The sequence below is a fragment of the Eriocheir sinensis genome, chromosome 39, assembly GCF_024679095.1.
Source record: "Eriocheir sinensis breed Jianghai 21 chromosome 39, ASM2467909v1, whole genome shotgun sequence".
NCBI lineage: Eukaryota > Metazoa > Arthropoda > Malacostraca > Decapoda > Varunidae > Eriocheir > Eriocheir sinensis.
Genome location: NC_066547.1, coordinates 17,057,101 through 17,071,500, shown reverse-complemented (window position 1 = coordinate 17,071,500; position 14,400 = coordinate 17,057,101). Strand labels below are relative to the sequence as shown.

The window sequence follows — 14,400 nt, the reverse complement described above, 5'->3', positions numbered from 1 at the left end:
GGTATATCACTCATCAGGCAACAACAACATGACAAAATAATAATAGGCCGAAGTGATAGCGTACTGGACCCACATTCGTCGCGTGATGGACGACGCGGGTTCGAATCCTCACGCTACCACGCTGTGTGGGGCCGGGAAGATGTGCCGTGGCTCAAACCCCCCCAAGCGACTCCCCTGACCAGGGAGGAGGGATACAATTACTTCAAATTACATTGAATACATATGAAGTTGTTTTAATATGAATACAAATACCTTCTTGTCATAATTGGGTTTAGCAGTGTTGTAAAGTTATCTAAGATCAGGAGGGAATACAAGTGTTGTGGATTACAATACCAATACAGTACTTCAAATTACAGTGAATAGAAATACTGTTTTGATATGAATGAATACACCTTCTTGGCATAACAGCAGTGTTGTAAAGATGTACAAGGTAGTGTAGCTCATAACCCTGTACTCAACACAGTGCTAACAAGAAGGCTGTTTTGATATGAATGAATACACCTTCTTGGCATAACAGCAGCAGTGTTGTAAAGATGTACAAGAGCTCATAACCCTGTACTCAACACAGTGCTAACAAGTCCCCAGGAGGCTGTGTGGACTTGTAATGCCTGCTATTACAGATGATAGATTTTGAAGTGTTCCTCAGATAATTATTTGCACAATACAAATACTTTTCCTTGTATTCCTATCACAATGAGAATGCTTTGATTTCTATCAATAGTTATACCAATACAAACACACCCAAATATGGTATTCCAGTGTATTTGAATAGGAATGGGGTGGAGGCGGCCTTGGCCCTGAACTGTCAAGCCGCTCAAGTGTCATTTAACTAATTGTTAATGTGGTGTTCATCTGTAAGGTGCTTGTCATGTCAGGCTCTTCATGTCACCTGCTGTGGAGCGATGACTCGTGTTCAGGTGAGGCCACTCACTGGCAGCACTGTTGATGAAGACCCGTCACAGCCGAGGCATTCATGTGCAGGGAAACAGTTCACAGGAGAGAGAAACACTGCTGTACAAGATGTTAATTAAAAGTGGGAATACTACTATGAGCTATGTTAGTACAGTAGAGCCCCATTTAGCGTGAGAATTAGGTGGATGAACGCGGTCGCGCTAACTAAATTTGCGCTAATTGAATAAAGTAACCAATATGAAAAAAGTTATTTGGTGCACACGTGGGTCTGACTTTTGGGTTTGATAATTACTCAAAATACGCAGTCATCAGTTATGCGGTTCACGCTAATTGATCTCGCGCTAAGTGGGGCTCTACTGTAGTTATGTTAGTGCAGTATTGGTATACAAGAATACCATAGTACTAGTGTTTGTTAGATAAACATGCAGGAAGCAAAGAAATATCGCTGAATTAGCGCCGGGATGAGCTTACAAAATATCCAAGTTGGTGTTTGTTTGCATTTAGTGTGTGGGAAAATATACCAGTAGAGTACTTGCAAAACCTCCATCCATGGCTATGATCTGCCCATGAAAACCTTCTCTGTGGCCTTGGGAAAAACATGTAATGACACATTGAAGGAGATGGAGAGATGGTACCTTATTTCAATGTGCTAAAATGGTACCATGAAGGCAGCCTGCACACACACACACACACAATGTCTGGGGCCCTCACATGCATGGACTTCATCTCATATAATCTTGTGGGCCTGTACTTCAGTTGCTTGCACTATAATCCATGTAATTTCCTCTAAAATCTATGTAATTTCCTTTAAAATCCATGTCTTTGCCATTCCCAAACTGGGGCCCATAAAGCAGACTGAAGGAGCCCATAGTTCAAGGTTAGTTTAAGTCTTGAACTAACCTTAACCTACGCCCTTCATTGTGCTATATGGTCCCCAGTTTGGGAACCAGTGGATAGAAGGATAGATAGATAAAGGGTGATAGATAGTTATAAATAGATAGTTTTTGTGTGTTTGCAGGGTCACTGTTCCTTAATGGCACAGAGGAAGGGTCACACCGCCACCAGGCTCTTAAAACTACCCTGGAAATGCACTAAATTCCTAGAAAAAGTGTGTCAGATATGTGTTTTTGGCTTCACGGCACAGACCTATGGTCATACTACCACCTCCAGTGTCTTAAAACTATCCTTGAAATGCCCTAAACTCCTTGAAAGCCTTGTCAAATGTTTTCTTTATGTAAAAAACAAATATGAGAGAGAGAGTATCAATTAATTATCTTATACAGCCCTTGATAGAGAGAGATTTTATAATATATTATCCCATGCCGTCTTTCCCGGTACAAGACTTTGAGAGTGGACACATATTTGCAGGTTGGTGTAGCAGTGCCGGGAGGTGCCATAACACAGGGCACTCCTCACCTCAACAACAGTCTCTTCACCGACAAGTAATTCTTCGCCAACAAGCTTTTCAGCAGCTTGGAGACATAGGTAAGCTTTCTCTACTCACTTCCTGCCCTGCCTTCATTACCCCCGCCAGAAGCCCCCAAAGGGTGAACCCGTTATATTGAGCTGTAAAATGTTCAGCAGCTCACTTAGTAACCCAGTGTGTTGTAAAATGTTCAGTACATCCCCTTGCTTAGAGGGAAAGGCCTTTTAACCCAGTGGTGGTGGTAGCAGCGGGATCGTGTTTCTTAATGGTCCCTCTAAGCGAGAAAAATGAGAAAAAATCACCCCTCACACAAGCCATTTCATAATACATATCAAAGCATTTGTGATCAGTTTACACATCATCTATTTTGGGGGGTTTAAATCATGGCACAAATTTGGCCCGTTGCTGCTACACGGTAAAGCCACAAATTTGGCCCGTTGCTGCTACACGGTAAAGCCACAAATTTGGCCTGTCGCTGCTACACGGTAAAGCCACAAATTTGTCCCATTGCTGCTACACGGTAAAGCCACAAATTTGTTCCATTGCTGCTACACGGTAAAGCCACAAATTTGTTCCATTGCTGCTACACGGTAAAGCCACAAATTTGTTCCATTGCTGCTACACGGTAAAGCCACAAATTTGGCCCGTCGCTGCTACCGGGTAAGAAACATGATCCCCGCAGCTACCGTGTTAAGCATAGGATGCATGATATATGTTTGCCAAAGTGCTTACTACACACTGGATACATATTATGCATGCAAAATTGGTTTTGCTTTATAATATAGTTAGATTAATTTGATTTATTTATTCAGCCCTTGACAGAGAGGAAAGTAATATTTCTTATTGTACAAGGGACTTACCACAGACATGTCGCCAACCTGATTTTGTATAAGTTTAAACCCAGGAATAAGTCACCTCCAATCCTGGCATCAAAGTTCCTTAAGCCCTAACTCACTCACCGGTGCTAATGCAGGAGTCAAGTCATCATTATACAGTAAATATTGGTGTGAAAAAGACTCCTGATACTGGCCGCATCATGTGTGGAAATACATATTAAAAGGAAGCCTAGCCAGCAGGGAGGGAGGAGGAGGAGGCTCACTACATGGTTTGGTCTCAAAAGCTAACAGGCTATATTTTCACCTGCAAGGGTAGATATATATTTTTCTGCTTACTTTTTGCCTTATTTTACAGCCTTTGACAGAGAGGAAAGTAATACACATAAACTGATCACAAATGCTTTGATATATAATATGAAATGGTTTGTGTGAGGGGTGATTTTTTCTCATTTTTCTTGCTTGGAGGGACCATTAAGAAACATGATCCCTGCCACCACCGGGTTAAGTTAAAGTTTTCTAAAGAAAGAATTGCTACATTACATTTGTAAGTCACTGACACAACAAAAACACGTCCTCACACTCACCACCATCACTTTGTTGATGCGTCATGGACAGCGATATTAGGTAGGGTTAGATACACGGGAGCCAAGGTTCAGAGGAGCTGCCTCGTGCAGGTCTACCCAGACTCCTATGTTCTTATGTCACTGGACGAGGTGGAAGGATGCTTGGGTGCCATAGTAGGGGTCAAAATGCAGTGTGTGTATTCCAGAGAAACGTTCCACTCACAGTGCTGGCTAGCTTCAGACTGAGGAGAAAGACAGCGTCTCCGCCATAGCAGGGCACGATAACAGAAAACCTTATTCCCGATAACCGATAACTGATAATGAAAAACCTTAACAACACCCTGCGCCGTATCCGAGATCGCCACGCTCGCCAAATTTCAAATGTCGCTATTGAATATAACAAGCTTTCAGCCATAAACTCAGCATAATCATCATTTTTATATATGAAAACATGCAGAATTAAATGGTGCACATAAAGAAACTCACTACGGCCAGGCCAAAACAACACCTCGCACCGTATCCGAGATCGCCACGCGCGCTAAATTTCAAATGTCGCTATTGAATATAACAAGCTTTCAGCCATAAACTCAACATAATCATCATGTATTATATATGAAAACATGCAGAATTACATGGTTCACATAAAGAAACTCACTACGGCCGGGCCAAAACAGCGCCCTCTGCTGTGTCCGAGATCTCCGCGCGCTCTAAATTTCAAATGTCGCTATTGAATATAACAAGCTTTCAGCCATAAACTCAACATAATCATCATGTATTATATGAAAACATGCAGAATTAAATGGTGCACATAAAGAAACTCACTACGGCCGGGCCAAAACAGCGCCCTGCGCCGTATCTGAGATCGCCAGCGCCAAATTTCAAATGTCGCTATTGAATATAACAAGCTTTCAGCCATAAACTCAGCATAATCATCATGTATTATATATGAAAACATGCAGAATTAAATGGTACACATAAAGAAACTCACTACGGCCGGGCCAAAACAACACCCCGCACCGTATCCGAGATCGCTATTGTAGATAAATTTCAAATGTCGCTATTGAATATAACCAGGTTTCAGCCATAAACTCAACATAATCATCATGTATTATATGTGAAAACATGCAGAATTACATGGTGCACATAAAGAAATTCACTACGGCCGGGCCAAAAAAGTGCCCTGCGCCGTATCCGAGATCGCCACGCCTCCAAATTTCAAATGTCGCTATTGAATATAACAAGGTTTCAGCAATAAACTCAACATAATCATCATTTTTATATATGAAAACATGCAGAATTAAATGGTGCACATAAAGAAACTCACTACGGCCAGGCCAAAACAACACCTCGCACCGTATCCGAGATCGCCGTGTGCCAAATTTCAAATGTCGCTATTGAATATAACAAGCTTTCAGCCATAAACTCAACATAATCATCATGTATTATATATGAAAACATGCAGAATTAAATGGTGCACATAAAGAAACTCACTATGGCCGGGCCAAAACAGCGCCCTGCGACGTATCCGGGATCAGTGCAAGCGCCAAATTTCAAATGTCGCTATTGAATATAACAAGTTTTCAGCCATAAACTCAACATAATCATTATGTATTATATATGAAAACATGCAGAATTAAATGGTGCACGTAAAGAAGTATAAATTAATTGATAATTTTGAGATGTAAGCATAAATATAGAGATAAAATAACTCGTATATTGGCTAAAGCAAGCCAGTATCGCGTCCTGGGATATGGTACGGGCACACAAGGACACAGTATACTCGTGTTGAAGGGTTAAACCCATTACTACGTGTCCTTCCAGTTCTCTTACCAACAAAACCCTATGAATATCCCCCTTATTACAGGCCCTTCCTTCCCTCTAAGTGTGAAATATGAGAAAATATTCATCACTCCCACAAACCATTTCATGATATATATATATATATATATATATATATATATATATATATATATATATATATATATATATATATATATATATATATATATATATATATATATATATATATATATATATATATATATATATATATATATATATATATATATATATATATATATATATATATATATATATATATACACATCATCTCATTTGTCATCACATTATGCAGCATATATTTTGTGTGTGTGTGTGTGAGAGAGAGAGAGAGAGAGAGAGAGAGAGAGAGTTATGCTTTCACAGTTATTGAGAAAATTTCTAAAGCTGAGAAAGTAAAGAGATTATTTTTTAAGATGAAAGAAAAAGTGAGCAAGTATGGCACCAGAATTAAAGCTCTCTCTCTCTCTCTCTCTCTCTCTCTCTCTCTCTCTCTCTCTCTCTCTCTAACAATATCTATATATATATTTTTAACTTGAAAATAATTTATTATCTCAAAAAATCCCAATTATTTTACAGCTGACTTATTTCCTTACCCTGTTTACAGAGGAAGAAGAGGAGGAAGAAGAAGAGAAGATGAAGAGGAAGAAGAGGAGGAGGAGGATAAGGACTTGGTGAGTGTTCAAATCAATTCTCTTTCCATTGCAAACTTCTTCCTTCCTTCCTTCCTTCCTTCCCTCTTGGCTCTTAGACCACTGAATAAAGAAAGGAGAGACAGAAGAGATGGTTAGATTATGATAATGCATTGCAACACCCAAACTCACATGTAATATTTAAGTCTTTTGTTGAGGTTTGGGGCATTTCCAGGGGTAGTTTTATGAGGCTGGTGGTGGTGTGACCCTTCCTCTGTGCTATGAAGCTAAAAAACACACATTTGACATGTTTTTTGTAGGAGTTTAGGGCATTTCCAGGGGTAGTTTTATGAGGCTGGTGGTGGTGTGACCCTTCCTCTGTGCTATGAAGCTAAAAAACACACATTTGACATTAGAGGGTAGCAGGACGCCTATCAGGTCAGGGGCAAGAACAAACACATGTTATCTAATAGGAGTGGCCAGACAGGACGCGGGTAGCAGGTACGCTTGGAGGGAACCCGCTACCTGCGTCCTGTATGGCCACTCCTATTCGATAACGTGTTTGTTCTGCCTCTGACCTGCTAGGCGTCCTGCTACCTCTACTGGAATTTACAATAAATCTTTAACCGCTAAGTTTGACTTTAGGGCGAGTTTAACTTTATTCTTCATCTTATCCCTCATAAGTTGATCTTAGCTGACGAGATATTTTAGGCGGGCCCAAACCCGTCTTAAGGAGCCTAAGTCGAACTTCAGTCGCCAAGATGGCCGAACGTCAACAAGCCCGTCAGCGCCTAGAGAAGACTTTTCAAGAGCGAAGAGACGTTCTGAATACTTTGAGTGACGCAGAACTATTGAAACGCTACAGACTGGACCGTGCAGGAGTACTGTTCGTAACGGATTTGGTGAGAGGGGCCCTGCAAAGCCCTACTTCAAGGAGTTTTGCATTGACACCCGAAATGAAAGTAATTATTACACTGCGTTACTTAGCAACGGTGAAAATGCAGATGTGTAACAGTGATGATCTTGGTCCATCACAGTCGTCAGTAAGCAAAGCGATCACCGATACCCTCAAGGCACTTACACAGCCAGCCATACTTGTCCAATTCATTCGATTTCCTCGCACCGTCCCTGAAATCCGAGAGAAACAACAAGAATTTGTGCAAGTTGCAAACTTCCCTGGCATTGTTGGTGTAATAGATTGCACGCATGTCAGGATACTGGCCCCCAGGGAATATGAAGCAGACTATGTCAACAGGAAGAATTTCCATAGCATAAACACACAATTAGTGTTTGATGCCAAATATAATATTCTTAATGTTGTAGCTAATTGGCCTGGGTCCACTCATGATGCTCGTATTTGGCGTGAGGGTGGCCTCAAACGCATGTTTGAGGATCATCATACCACCAGATTCATGTCATCTATTAGGGACAGTGGCTACCCTTGCAGACGGTATCTGTTGACTCCTTCCCTTTACTATGTGTAGAGTGTGGCAGTCTCTCAATTCACTCCCCTTTTCCTCTTGGGAGAAGTGAAAGCGGCAATATTTTCCATGATTACCTCGTCAGAGGGCGGGTGATGCAAGAATGAGGAAGACGAACAGGAACGCGTGTCCGTGTTTACATTCAAGAGAAAAAAAAAAGAATATCACCTTGCGCGGATGATAAACGTAACCTTTATTTTATAAATACTACCTTATTATGCCCATATTTCTGAAGTATATCATCATATAACATTGATAAAGTAGTATTACTACATATTCAATCACTGAAGTGTCGCAATTCTGCAATTTAAAAAATACATCTTTTGCCAGGACAAATTTTCAAACTGGATCAGCTGCTGAGTGAAGTTGAACTTATTTTTTCATTTAAGCTCAGCTATAAGTTAAACTTGAGATTCAGTGGAACTTTTAAGTTAAAGATTAAGATTAATTGTAAATTTGGGCCCTGGAACTCGCAGGGAGGGTTTAGCACCAGCGGCAAGTTACGCTAGTCCTCCCTGCAAGTATTTAGCAACCAAAGGGTTAATTTACAGTCCTTGATAGAGAGAGACTATAGAATATCTTATCCAGTGCTGTCTTTCCCAATACAAGACTTTGACAGTGGACACATATTTGCAGGGGGGCTTTGTGGTGCAGTGGTTAGCACACTCGGGTCACAACCGAGAGCCAGGTTCGATTCCCAGGCGGAGTGGAAAAATTTGGGCGGCTTTTCCGATACCCTACATAGCCCCTGTCCACCCAGCAGTGTACCAGGTATTAATCAGGGGTTGTGTCCCGTCTCCTGGGGTCTGTTCCCTTCTATAATTCCTTCCCCCTCCTGTCTCTCTCCGGCATATGACCACAGATGTTTTTATTCAGCCCTTGACAGAGAGGAAAGTAATATTTCTAATTGTACAAGGGACTTACCACAGACATGTTGCCAACCTGATTTTGTATAAGTTTAAACCCAGGAATAAGTCACCTCCAATCCTGGCATCAAAGTTCCTTAAGCCCCTAACTCACTCACCGGTGCGGAGTCAAGTCATCATTATACAGTAAATATTGGTGTGAAAAAGACTCCTGATATTGGTCGCATCATGTGTGGAAATACATATTAAAAGGAAGCCTAGCCAGCAGGGAGGAGGAGGAGGCTCACTACATGGTTTGGTCTCAAAAGCTAACAGGCTATATTTTCACCTGCAAGGGTAGATATATATTTTCTGCTTACTTTTTGCCTTATTTTACAGCCTTTGACAGAGAGGAAAGTAATACACATAAACTGATCACAAATGCTTTGATATATAATATGAAATGGTTTGTGTGAGGGTGATTTTTTCTCATTTTTCTTGCTTGGAGGGACCATTAAGAAACATGATCCCTGCCACCACCGGGTTAAGTTAAAGTTTTCTAAAGAAAGAATTGCTACATTACATTTGTAAGTCACTGACACAACAAAAACACGTCCTCACACTCACCACCATCACTTTGTTGATGCGTCATGGACAGCGATATTAGGTAGGGTTAGATACACGGGAGCCAAGGTTCAGAGGAGCTGCTTCGTGCAGACTCCTATGTTCTTATGTCACTGGACGAGGTGGAAGGATGCTTGGGTGCCATAGTAGCAGTGTGTGTATTCCAGAGAAATGTTCCACTCACAGTGCTGGCTAGCTTCAGACTGAGGAGAAAGACAGCGTCTCCGCCATAGCAGGGCACGATAACAGAAAACCTTATTCCCGATAACCGATAACTGATAATGAAAAACCTTAACAACACCCTGCGCCGTATCCGAGATCGCCACGCTCGCCAAATTTCAAATGTCGCTATTGAATATAACAAGCTTTCAGCCATAAACTCAGCATAATCATCATTTTTATATATGAAAACATGCAGAATTAAATGGTGCACATAAAGAAACTCACTACGGCCAGGCCAAAACAACACCCCGCACCGTATCCGAGATCGCCACGCGCGCTAAAATTAAAATGTCGCTATTGAATATAACAAGCTTTCAGCCATAAACTCAACATAATCATCATGTATTATATATGAAAACATGCAGAATTACATGGTGCACATAAAGAAACTCACTACGGCCGGGCCAAAACAGCGCCTCTGCTGTGTCCGAGATCTCCGCTTAAATTTCAAATGTCGCTATTGAATATAACAAGCTTTCAGCCATAAACTCAACATAATCATCATGTATTATATATGAAAACATGCAGAATTACATGGTGCACATAAAGAAACTCACTACGGCCGGGCCAAAACAGCGCCCTCTGCTGTGTCCGAGATCTCCGCGCTCGCTAAATTTCAAATGTCGCTATTGAATATAACAAGCTTTCAGCCATAAACTCAACATAATCATCATGTATTATATATGAAAACATGCAGAATTAAATGGTGCACATAAAGAAACTCACTACGGCCGGGCCAAAACAGCGCCCTGCGCCGTATCTGAGATCGCCACGCCAAATTTCAAATGTCGCTATTGAATATAACAAGCTTTCAGCCATAAACTCAGCATAATCATCATGTATTATATATGAAAACATGCAGAATTAAATGGTACACATAAAGAAACTCACTACGGCCGGGCCAAAACAACACCCCGCACCGTATCCGAGATCGCCATTCGCGCTAAATTTCAAATGTCGCTATTGAATATAACAAGCTTTCAGCCATAAACTCAACATAATCATCATGTATTATATATGAAAACATGCAGAATTACATGGTGCACATAAAGAAACTCACTACGGCCGGGCCAAAACAGTGCCCTGCGCCGTATCCGAGATCGCCACGCTCTCCAAATTTCAAATGTCGCTATTGAATATAACAAGCTTTCAGCCATAAACTCAACATAATCATCATGTATTATATATGAAAACATGCAGAATTAAATGGTGCACATAAAGAAACTCACTACGGCCAGGCCAAAACAACACCTCGCACCGTATCCGAGATCGCCACGCGCGCCAAATTTCAAATGTCGCTATTGAGTATAACAAGCTTTCAGCCATAAACTCAACATAATCATCATGTATTATATATGAAAACATGCAGAATTACATGGTGCACATAAAGAAGTATAAATTAATTGATAATTTTGAGATGTAAGCATAAATATAGAGATAAAATAACTCGTATATTGGCTAAAGCAAGCCAGTATGCGCGTCCTGGGATATGGTACGGGGCACACAAGGACACAGTATACTCGTGTTGAAGGGGTTAAACCCATTACTACGTGTCCTTCCCGGTTCTCTTACCAACAAAACCCTATGAATATCCCCCTTATTACAGGCCCTTCCTTCCCTCTAAGTGTGAAATATGAGAAAAAAAATCATCACTCCCACAAACCATTTCATGATATATATATATATATATATATATATATATATATATATATATATATATATATATATATATATATATATATATATATATATATATATATATATATACTATATATATATATATATATATATATATATATATATATATATATATATATATATATATATATATATATATATATATATTATATATACACATCATCTCATTTGTCATCACATTATGCAGCATATATTTTGTGTGTGTGTGTGTGTGAGAGAGAGAGAGAGAGAGAGAGAGAGTTATGCTTTCACAGTTATTGAGAAAATTTCTAAAGCTGAGAAAGTAAAGAGATTATTTTTTAAGATGAAAGAAAAAGTGAGCAAGTATGGCACCAGAATTAAATCTCTCTCTCTCTCTCTCTACCAATATCTATCTATATATTTTTTTACCTTGAAAATAATTTATTATCTCAAAAAATCCCAATTATTTTACAGCTGACTTATTTCCTTACCCTGTTTACAGAGGAAGAAGAGGAGGAAGAAGAAGAGAAGATGAAGAGGAAGAAGAGGAGGAGGAGGATAAGGACTTGGTGAGTGTTCAAATCAATTCTCTTTCCATTGCAAACTTCTTCCTTCCTTCCTTCCTTCCTTCCCTCTTGGCTCTTAGACCACTGAATAAAGAAAGGAGAGACAGAAGAGATGGTTAGATTATGATAATGCATTGCAACACCCAAACTCACATGTAATATTTAAGTCTTTTGTTGAGGTTTGGGGCATTTCAGGGTAGTTTTATGAGGCTGGTGGTGGTGTGACCCTTCCTCTGTGCTATGAAGCTAAAAACACACATTTGACATGTTTTTGTAGGAGTTTAGGGCATTTCAGGGTAGTTTTATGAGGCTGGTGGTGGTGTGACCCTTCCTCTGTGCTATGAAGCTAAAAACACACATTTGACATTAGGAGTTTAGGGCATTTCAGGGGTAGTTTTATGAGGCTGGTCCTCTGTGCAAGAACACACATTTGACATGTTATCTAATAGGAGTGGCCATACAGGACGCGGGTAGCAGGTGCTTGGAGGAACCTGCTACCTGCGTCCTGTATGGCCACTCCTATTAGATCACGTGTTTGTTCTGCCTCTGACCCGCCATAGGCGTCCTGCTACCCTCTACTGGGCCGAATTTACAATAAATCTTTAACCGCTAAGTTTGACTTTAGGGCGAGTTTAACTTTATTCTTCATCTTATCCCTCATAAGTTGATCTTAGCTGACGAGATATTTTAGGCGGGCCCAAACCCGTCTTAAGGAGCCTAAGTCGAACTTCAGTCGCCAAGATGGCCGAACGTCAACAAGCCCGTCAGCGCCTAGAGAAGACTTTTCAAGAGCGAAGAGACGTTCTGAATACTTTGAGTGACGCAGAACTATTGAAACGCTACAGACTGGATCGTGCAGGAGTACTGTTCGTAACGGATTTGGTGAGAGGGGCCCTGCAAAGCCCTACTTCAAGGAGTTTTGCATTGACACCCGAAATGAAAGTAATTATTACACTGCGTTACTTAGCAACGGGGAAAATGCAGATGTGTAACAGTGATGATCTTGGTCCATCACAGTCGTCAGTAAGCAAAGCGATCACCGATACCCTCAAGGCACTTACACAGCCAGCCATACTTGTCCAATTCATTCGATTTCCTCGCACCGTCCCTGAAATCCGAGAGAAACAACAAGAATTTGTGCAAGTTGCAAACTTCCCTGGCATTGTTGGTGTAATAGATTGCACGCATGTCAGGATACCTCAGGGAATATGAAGCAGACTATGTCAACAGGAAGAATTTCCATAGCATAAACACACAATTAGTGTTTGATGCCAAATATAATATTCTTAATGTTGTAGCTAATTGGCCTGGGTCCACTCATGATGCTCGTATTTGGCGTGAGGGTGGCCTCAAACGCATGTTTGAGGATCATCGTATACCACCGGATTCATGTCATCTATTAGGGACAGTGGCTACCCTTGCAGACGGTATCTGTTGACTCCCTTCCCTTTACTATGTGTAGAGTGTGGCAGTCTCTCCAATTCACTCCCCTTTTCCTCTTGGGAGAAGTGAAAGCGGCAATATTTTCCATGATTACCTCGTCAGAGGTGGGTGATGCAAGAATGAGGAAGACGAACAGGAACGCGTGTCCGTGTTTACATTCAAGAGAAAAAAAAAAGAATATCACCTTGCGCGGATGATAAACGTAACCTTTATTTTATAAATACTACCTTATTATGCCCATATTTCTGAAGTATATCATCATATAACATTGATAAAGTAGTATTACTACATATTCAATCACTGAAGTGTCGCAATTCTGCAATTTAAAAAATACATCTTATGCCAGGACAAATTTTCAAACTGGATCAGCTGCTGAGTGAAGTTGAACTTATTTTTTCATTTAAGCTCAGCTATAAGTTAAACTTGAGATTCAGTGGAACTTTTAAGTTAAAGATTAAGATTAATTGTAAATTTGGGCCCTGGAACTCGCAGGGAGGGTTTAGCACCAGCGGCAAGTTACGCTAGTCCTCCCTGCAAGTATTTAGCAACCAAAGGGTTAATTTACAGTCCTTGATAGAGAGAGACTATAGAATATCTTATCCAGTGCTGTCTTTCCCAATACAAGACTTTGACAGTGGACACATATTTGCAGGGGGGCTTTGTGGTGCAGTGGTTAGCACACTCGGGTCACAACCGAGAGAGCCCGGGTTCGATTCCCAGGCGGAGTGGAAAAATTTGGGCGGCTTTTCCGATACCCTACATAGCCCCTGTCCACCCAGCAGTGTACCAGGTATTAATCAGGGGTTGTGTCCTGTCTCCTGGGGTCTGTTCCTTCTATAATTCCTTCCCTCCTGTCTGTCTCCGGCATATGACCACAGATGTTGTGCTGCCCACAAAACCAAACTTTCCAAACTTAATAATTTGTGGGTTGTGTCATAACCTTGAAATAGTCATAGGTGGAGGGCATCATAGCTGAGGATCCCCTGTACAGTGCCTTGAATATGTAGCTTTCTGGATAATAGCAAAATTTGTCACTAAAGAAATAATCGCCTAAGCAGGGTTGGCAATGATTAAATCAAATTGATTTAATCAGATGATTAAATCTTTGATTTCTTTACTAAAAATCATGATTGTTATTACCAAACAAAATCATGATTTTTTTTTTATTTGATTTTTTTTAGTAAAAGTATTCCATGAGTTAAATGGTGTGCTCCAAAGATGGTAAAGGAAAACAACGTATTCATTTGCAATGATTCATTTATTCTCTTCAAGGTATATACCACAAAACAACAAGAAGAATCCTACATTATTATAAATTTATAAGTAGGCTTTGACAATTGATATGAATTAAT

General features: G+C 40.4%; 1 non-coding gene across 50 annotated transcripts in view; it reads left to right on the top strand.

Annotated features, from left to right (window-relative positions):
- The window catches only part of LOC127009111 (uncharacterized), a 123,553-nt gene that overhangs the window by 70,919 nt on the left and 38,234 nt on the right, over positions 1-14,400 (top strand). For 12 of the 50 annotated variants that reach the window (XR_007761649.1, XR_007761640.1, XR_007761617.1 and 9 more), the window contains one exon: positions 11,542-11,608. The exons of 18 other annotated variants lie outside the window; for them this stretch is intronic. This is a non-coding gene — a transcript (uncharacterized LOC127009111). Of the gene's footprint in view, positions 1-2,280; positions 2,398-6,183; positions 6,251-11,541; positions 11,609-14,400 lie in introns of all 50 variants that reach the window. 20 more of the 50 variants (XR_007761648.1, XR_007761645.1, XR_007761639.1 and 17 more) reach the window with 6 other exon arrangements.